Here is an 8,841-nt window from a genome sequence, read left to right on the forward strand (position 1 = left end):
GAAAGAGTGTTGATTTACGTTCATCATCTATGCACCACTTTGTTCCGGGAGTGTTTATCATCAAGGATAAACCATCTGAATCCAAACCAGACAAAAGTCCAAAGGTCCAGATGACAGTTGACCCGGTCTTTCAAAAGGTCCAGATGACAGTTGACCCAGTTTTGCCTTCAGAAGTTCCATCCTCAGATGATATTATCACTGTAAAGAATGAAGACCACACCGTCCAAATTCTATTCATAAACATAGACTCTCATGATCAAGTGAGCATACCTCTCATTCCTTCGCAGCAGGAAGGAAGTTCATCAGAGTCATATCCGGCCGTTTATCCGGTCCCACCTCCATGCAACCTAGTTGTTTCCTTTAATTGGGATCAACTAGGCAATCCTTGGTTACCAGCTTCCATACCATTTCAAATTATAGTCCAAGTCTACCGAATGGTTATGGCCGGTACCATTATTGATGAGGGATCTCCTGTGAGCATCCTTTCTTCAACAGCTTGGGAAGCACTTGGTTTGCCACTGCTTCTGCCTGAGATGAGAAACCTTACAGGTTTTCATCGAGAAACCAGTCGACCTTTAGGAATTCTTCCCAATGTACCTATCACATTAGAAGGGAAGACCGTTCAAATGGGCGTCATGGTAGTCCAAGGTCCGTTAGATTACAATTTACTCCTTGGGCGAGACTATATTTATCGCATACGTGCAATTGTGTCCTCACTCTTCAGAGTGATGTGTTTTCCGCACGAAGGAAGGACGATCAAGATCGTAGACCAACTTTCGTTCCCCGGTTCACACTTCACATATAGTCATCTACCATTCCTAAATGGTCTTATTTCCACAGGAAATGCCTCAACATCCAGTCCGTCATCCTGATGACGGCATCTGACCCGAGTGTGTGACTGAAGCCCGGGGGGCATGCATCCTCATTTTCAAAATCGAGTCTTTCCAAGTGAACCTTCATTCCATCCACTCCGTGAATGCCATGAAGCTTGGGGGGCATGTATCTCGATTTGCATTATCATGCTGGGGGCATGCAAATTTATAGCAAGCATAGTTTTTCATTTCAAGCTTGTGTAAACATGAAACCGAATCCAAGCAAAGTTCTCCATGGTTCAAGCTTGTGTAAAAATGAACCCATACCTGATTTACATCCCGTGATTGCCTTTTATCTGCTAAATTCTGCTAGATGAGCCTTGGTTGTTTCATTCCATCGCCACCATCTCTTTGGCCGATCATATGCTTTCACTTGGTTGTTTTCCTTTTCCTGAGGATCCACAGTGATGAGTGGTTTTATTAGCCAGCCTCTTGACCATTACATGTTTTGAGCAGTTCCACCATTACCGGAACCAGTTGCTACCCTTTATACCACTCGTTCCTACAGGACGAGTCGCTTTTACGCTCTTTTCTGACTCGTAAAAAAAAGAAAAGATTGCCGAGTTACTCCTCTTGACTCGTTAAACGTTAATAAGGGGCGGTCGTTTTAAGTTCTTTTTGTCGACCGTTAAAACATAAAAAGATTACCAGGTTTTTGTCGTTTCAAACTCGTTAATGGTTACGAAACGACGTGATTTTGATCGCTTTTTTACCTTTTCAGGTCGAAATCACTATTTATGAAAAGTACTCCTCGATCGTAATGGTCGGGCGGTTCTTTCGGGCATTATTTTATACTTTTTCGGGCCCGAGAGACACAACTTTACGAAAAAGGACACCCCTGGAGTTTCCTTTTCTGTTGTCTTTTCAAACTCTCTAAACATGAAAAGACGTCGAGTTCTTCCTTTGTCAGACTCGTTAAAACCTGATGACATCGGATTTTGTCGAAATGACACACCACAAGCATATGCTATCCCCATCAAGCTTGTTAAAAATAACTAGGGTACTCGCCAGAAATGGTGGGGGAAAAGAAAATTTTGGAACCATAATTATTATCGTGTCGGCAGTATGTCGCTCTTGAACATGGCACTTCTCTGCTTTCGTGTCCAGAGTGGGGATATCTCATCTCATATTTTTCACTTGCTTCCATGGACTTGGGTACCCTATTTGACCTCTCATCTACTCATTGCCTCGTCATCGTGACCTTTGATACATTGATGTCAAATACTGCCAATTCCATTAATGTGCTGCCGATATGTTCAAGAGAAGTTGACCTCTGCAAAGAAACAACCTCCCTCTGATAGCTCGTACAATCTTGATTCACAACATTATCTCTCTGTCTCGCGTCGATGATGTGGGAAACATTATGGCCCACCTTCGATCAAGGTCACTTCCTGTCGACTTCAGCTCATTATCCAGGAAGCTGATCTAGAGACTCCCTGCCGGTGCCTTGGAGCCTGCATGCCTTAATGGCAGGTTCTTCATGTTCGATGTGAGGTTTTCATCATTGGCCTCCGATCGAATGATTCTACGGGTGTTCGACTTCAGATCACTAATTCACACGCCGTAGATTGTACCTATAGTACCTTGAGGGCCATTCTCATTATTGATGGTACCTCTCGTGTCTGTTAACAGTTTCCAATATTGACTGGTAATCAGACGATGTTCATGCATGTTCGACTTCAGCTTACATGTTCACATGCTTGAACTTGTACTTCTGTTCGGGTCCAGATGGAGCGCAAGACCCTGGATTGTGTCTGTTGTAATCCAGGCGTGATTCTTGATATATGACTCATTCATTGGATGGCTACGACCATACCTGAGTCAATTCATTGATCCTAACCAGATGGCTGCGTCCATACTATGGATCTAAATTATTTATGTACTCTCTTATGGATGGCTGCGACCATACCACGTACATCATGTAATTGAACTATCAGTCGTGTTTCTCAAGGCAGATCCTCGGCAACAGCTATGTGTGTTCTTATAAAGAATTTCACCCCTCTCTCTCCCTCTCGGACTTCATGCTTTAGGGGGCATCTGTTACACAGTAATTTGTCACCATTGGTCACCGCCCCTATCGCCCCGTTTCCATACATTGGAGGACGCATTCCGGGACCTGTGAGCAGTGACATAACCCAAAAACACTTGCATTATGTTCCCCTGAGTATGTACTTCATGTTCCCTGAAGACACCTTCTGCAGATTCTCCCTGAAAAGTACTCTTTTTCCATTGGCGCAGGTCCACAGTATCTTACCTGTGCCAATCACTGAGATCCTCAAAAGAGGGCGCAACCATTGGCGCTCTGTCACAGAACAACACCCGCGCCAACCCAATTTGGTAATGATTTTTGCTAAACGCACGCCCATCTGTTTTTTCCCTTCAGATCACGAAGTCTTTTGAGGGTAAAATCCATCTGATAGAGGTCGAGAGTCATCATCTATCCTTGACATCTATCCACAGTGGCTTTTCAGAGATAATGCCAATCCACAATGGGTGTCCTGGTTCATCGAATCTTTCTCCCTTCTCCATCTATAAATATCTGTCCTCATGCATTAGACAAGGGAGTTTTTTGAGTTTTTGGAGGAATGCTAGTTGTGGTTACGCTTTTCGTGAGTGAAGCATAGAGAGGTTATGCTGCCAGAGAGGAGGTACATTGCAAGACACATATAGTTGCTCGCCCAGCCAGAGGAGAGGTTCAACGTCAGAACCTTGGTTGTAACTTTTCCTGTCTATTATCTATTAATGAACGACTGCTGTTATGGTTCCAATCTCATTGTCTATTATAATGATGTTTGATTTATTTCCTTTCTGACTGAAATATAGTTGTGCCTTGGTGGATTTTATGCTTGTATCTGTTTCTTCCTTTGCATGTGCAGGTGTCCGTTTGCAAGGATCGCAAGGATTGTGACCTGCTGGAGCGAGGGAGCGGGAATACCAACTCTGCTTCGACTATAGCGTTGGATTCCAGGTTGGTATTCTTAATTCACTTTTAGCATACAACTAGGAACTTGCGTAGCAGCGTGAATTGATTGTGGCTAGTTCTGTTTTAAGCTAGTGGGATCGCCTCTGTCCGCAGCGGGGATTTACCTATCCGACAATGATTATAAGATGAATCTTGACGTCATGGAAGAATTAGAATCAAGATCTCATACATAATCATGGGAATCATGAAGGACAAAATCCATGGCAGACAAACATGTGGGATATGGCTCTTGAGAATATTAGTGGACATTGCAGAAAAGGAAGAAGTCATCCAAGACAAGGCTCATCATACATAAAGTCAAATAGAAAACATTTGGTAGATAATGATATACAAATATCCTCAAGATTCTCTAATAGAATCCTCATTGAAGGGTTCACTAATCTAGAGAGGAAGCAAGTGTTTCATCATAAACTCTAACTTGTGGAATTCGTAGATGATGTTATGGTGAAATAAGAGAAGAAGTAGATCAAGGGGTTGAAGATACTTCAATCAAGGAAGTTGTCGAAAGAAGCATAGATGACCTAAAGGTAAAATAAGGTATGTATGCTTGTGTTTAATATTATAATGTCATGTCATATGGCTATAGGGAACATGGATTATTACTTCTATCTTAAGAAGCATGATCAAGAGAAAAAGGATCTCCTCCTCTGAAAGGATGCAAGAAAGTATAAGACACACAAATATGAAATCAACATAATATGACTAGAATTAAGAAACTCTGATTGAAAACACCTAGGAATGTGTGGAGAAGGAGGATATCGTGAGATAAGCAACCCTGATAAAGGTGATCAACATCCAAAATACCAAGAATACTTAACTAGGAAATCTCTCGGAAAGATATGAAGACTTTGATGGAAAAAGATGAAGACCCTTGAAAATGGATATCTTTGGGAGATGTGTCAATATGTATGTGTTGATGCCTCGAAAATTGCTGCAACAACATTGGGTATAACCACCCGGTCCGGACCTTAGTACAGCTCCTTTTCCGTTTGGAATAGTGGCTCCAACTGGGGATAATGGGACCAGTTTCCCAAAAGTGGATAAACGGGATGAATGGATGATTTATAAACTAGAATAACGATGAGCGAATAACTAAAACTATTAACAAGAATACAATAACTATTACCGATCCTGGGAACTTATTGAGCTTTAAAGTGCAGCGCTTGATGATCTGTGTCTATAAACAGGCATTAGATGACTCTATTTAACGGACATAGACATTATTTCATTCATGATTACTATGCTTAAATATTTAAGCAAAGCGATTGAAGCGATATTACCACACTTATCATTTATATCATTGACATATACATGATTAAAAAGAAAGGCACATCATAAAACATCCAGTAGTGGAATGAATATAGATCTGTTGTTACAGCGCATGCATATAATCAATAATAGCAAGAATAATCACATAACAATTCATATGAAAGGAATGAATTCAGACATAGATATAAATACCATATGAGCTACTTGACACTCCCAATATCAATCGCTATTTGTAATTCTTCCTTCAATGCAGAAACATTCTCAACAAAGACAATAGTGCACAATTGCATAAAAAGCTTCCTTGTCGAATTAAGAACAACTGGTCCAGTTTCATAAAAGAATATTGACTGAAGCACAATAGTGCAAACTTCAGTCTTTAAGTCTGGTACAAAACTTTTCGACCCTTTCCAAAACAATGAAAGGGTCTATAAATACTTAACTAATCTACCTATCTATAAAACAGAAATCCTATTAAATTGGTATCAATCAATCTTGATATGATTTTCTTCAGCGATCTGGTAGTCGGTGGCATGATTCATCAGGTAGGCTGCTTGCCTTTATATCCGAGCTGACTTATCGCAAGCATTGGCTCTACTTCAGGAGGTTTTTTGAGGTGCGAGCTGAGCTGGGTGGCATAGGTGGCATCCTGAATATACCCGATTGCATCTGTTAGGCATTTGAGGGCGGCTCTCTGTGTATGCGGCTTTACCAGGAAGAACCAATATGCGTCCCAAGTTAAACTATTAATCCCAGTGATTAACCTCCCCTTTTCCTCTAAATCAGGATAACATGATTGCTCCAATGTGTTCGTTGTTGTCAACTTTCCTGGTGTACATTGGGAAATCATATTTGATAAGTAGAGAGTGTTGTTAACTAGTTCAACTAGATTGCTGGAAGTTGATTTACATCTTGAAGCCGCCCTCTCTGCTTTCATCATCTGGGACTGCCATTCTGTGAAGAGTATATCTTTATGCGTTTCTAGGATCCTGGGCAAATTTGCCGCTTTCCCTTGATCAGAATCTTGCCAGTCAAGAAATGCAGCTATGGTTTCTTCGGCTTGATCCAATTCATTTCTGGCCTTCTCTACCTGCTGATTTATGGATGTCGTTAATTCACACAGTGGCTCTGCCTGGGCGATTTGTTGACACAGAAGCTTAATTTGGGATATTAATGCAGTGTTTATTTGTAATGCTTCTGCTCTGAATTCAACCACTTGTGGAACGCCCTTTATTTTTTCGAGCTGCGATGACAATTGAGCAATTTGCTCATCCTTTGTTTTCATCATTTGCTCATTTGCTGCCTTTAATTGTGCCAATGCCTCTGATAATTCCTTCTGTTTCTGGATCGCGCTTTGGTCGATCCTTTGCTTTTCTGCCTGCAATTGTTGAGTTAGTTGACTGTTCACTTGTTGTTGTGTCAACAATTGCTGCTCTGCCTACTCTGCCTTCTGCTTTGTCTCAGCTAACTCTGCCTGTAACGAGAAAATCTCTTGATCTCTGGTTTTCAGTAGAAGACTTACCTCTGATGCCTTGTCGATTGTCGCTGCCGAATAGGCTCCCGCATACTGCGACAGTTTTGTCAGGTCATCGGAGGGGTCAAATTCCTCCTTCCAAACCACATTGCCCGTAACAGTTTGTTCTGGGAAAAGGGAAGGTTGATCAGTCCTTCTTCTTTTCCTTTGTCGTTTAACCACTACTTTATGCCTTGGGTTGTAGAAGACATCCAGGGGAGGAATATCTTCTACCTGCAAAATGATTTGGTCGGAGGGGTCCTTTGGTATAATCTCAACTTTTTTGGAAATGGGTGGGCCGTTGGTTCCACTTAGAACCTGAGGTGAAGTGATGTCCTGTGTATCGGTTGTCTTGGAAGTGTCTGTATCCTTTGAACATTCCAACCCACTGATGATAGAATCAAATTGCTTCCATTAATGGAGCAATTTAGGATCAATATGAGTATCTATATTGACATCAATGGTGGTTTGTTTTTGCTTTTTGGCTTGGGACTCCTTCCGGACATTTTCCTGCTCTTTCTTCTGTTGTTCCTCTTGTTCTTTCTTTTGTCTTTCCTCCTACTCTTTCATTTGTTGTTCCTCTTTCTCTTTCCTCTGTTTTTCCTCCTGCGCTCTCTTCTGATTTTCTTCTTGTTCTCTCTTCTGCTTTTCCTCCCGTTCCTTCTTCTGATCCTTTGTTATAACGGGAGGTTCCTTTGACTGTTGTTGATCAGGCTCGCTTGATGATGTCGCTGGGGTTGTTGCTAGTAAATCTAGAGGCAGAGTTTGCAACCTCTGTTCTCTAAGTTTATTGAATTCATTCAACCCTTCATCATTATATTTTGCTTTGGCAAATGCCTTAACCTGATTTATTGTCTCAGCTGAAGAGAACAGGTCCTCAGACATATCTTCTTTATGGTCAAATCTTGTCAATTTGGCCTGTTCTAGTGCATTATAGGCAACTTTATTTGGATCAAAATGCCTATTTGGGAGAGTCGCCAGAGTTAAGGATTGAATCTTTGTGGCTTCCTTTTCTGCATGTTTGAGATCATGCAAGGTATATACACCACATCTCAAAGGAAAAGAGGGCCAGCCTTGCTTCTTATTTTTCTTGAGCGTTTGTGTAACACTCTCAGCCATAATCTGGTAAGTGATTTCCCTTGCCAGCAGTTTATCAGGTATGTATAGAGGGAGGACATGGGGGTCTGCTTGGCTACCGAAAACTCTTATGTAGTTAAATCTCTCCTCTCCAAACCATCTACCTATTGCGGTTAAATCAAATCCGGCTTGATAAGAAATCTTGGGAGTAGGTTTATCAAAAATGGAATAATAAATAGGCAACATAAAGCCATTACAAACTTGGTATAGATGATGTTTATAAGAAGATTTCCACAATTTCTGATGATATATATGAATATGCGTGGGGTCTTGTGCAGTCCACCTCCAGCCGAGTACGGGGAATTCAAAGTTAAAACACAGGGTATCTAGAATATAGACACTGTAGTAGAATGGGGGAATTACCCTTTCAGAAATACGGGTCTTGCTTCTAAACTCAAGCACAGCTGTTGCTAATTTGTCTGAGAGGATAGTGGCCCAATCCATAATTACGCTGTTGCATGCTGCTTCCATTAGGGGAACCATTTCTATGGTAAAATTAGCAGAATCATGCAATCCCCATAATCTACACATCATTATTCCAGCATAGCAATAAGGAGAAGCCAAAGAATCAACCGAGTACTTACCGGAAGATTCATGTTTGTGCTTTGCTGGATTTTGTCTCCAATCCCGGATGGGTTCGAATTCAACTTCATTTTCGTTTGCGAATTTCTCCAGGAACGCCTTATTATATATCTTCTCTGGCTCGGGAAAATGATACATTTGCCTTAGATCATCCGCCCTGAATGACCCGAAAATTCTCCCGTCTCTGGTGCTGAAGGTTCTATCCAGGATTGGGATTTCTTCAATCGCCCACCGCACTACGTCTGTGTATGGGAGAATTTGCTCCCTAGCTGCTATCCGGTGAAGAAAGGAGTCAACTAAGTCCTTGAGAGTACCCTTAGACTTCCGAGTTAAATCCACAGTAGCTTCTACTGTTGTCGCTGCTGGTTCTTCGGCTTCAATCAGGTTGTAGGTACCTTGCCAAGTAACTCTGACGAGATCCAAACATGTAGTATCAGATATCAATCCCTTCTTTTTGTCCACGACGGCTTGTCCTGCAGCTGGTGTAG

The sequence above is a fragment of the Pinus tabuliformis genome, chromosome 2_1 (genome assembly GCF_031772625.1).
Source record: "Pinus tabuliformis cultivar Carrire ecotype Pingquan chromosome 2_1, CPIR1, whole genome shotgun sequence".
NCBI lineage: Eukaryota > Viridiplantae > Streptophyta > Pinopsida > Pinales > Pinaceae > Pinus > Pinus tabuliformis.